Source organism: Entelurus aequoreus, linkage group LG02, assembly GCF_033978785.1.
Source record: "Entelurus aequoreus isolate RoL-2023_Sb linkage group LG02, RoL_Eaeq_v1.1, whole genome shotgun sequence".
NCBI lineage: Eukaryota > Metazoa > Chordata > Actinopteri > Syngnathiformes > Syngnathidae > Entelurus > Entelurus aequoreus.
In genome coordinates, this window is record NC_084732.1 from 7,846,875 (window position 1) to 7,847,104 (window position 230).

The window sequence follows — 230 nt, forward strand, 5'->3', positions numbered from 1 at the left end:
GAGACCGAACGGGAACGGGCTGGGGAACGCTGGGGTGCTAGATTGGTCTCACGTTTGTCCTCTAAGCTTGGAGAATAAACCACAAAATACCAATTTCTGCCTGGTGATTGAATATAAACATCAGCTTATGTGCCATAGGAGAATCTGGGAGAGACTAGCAATTTAAATTCCCCATTGGAGGAATGCTGGTCAACGCAACAATTTATATATAGTTTGTACACCCCTGACTT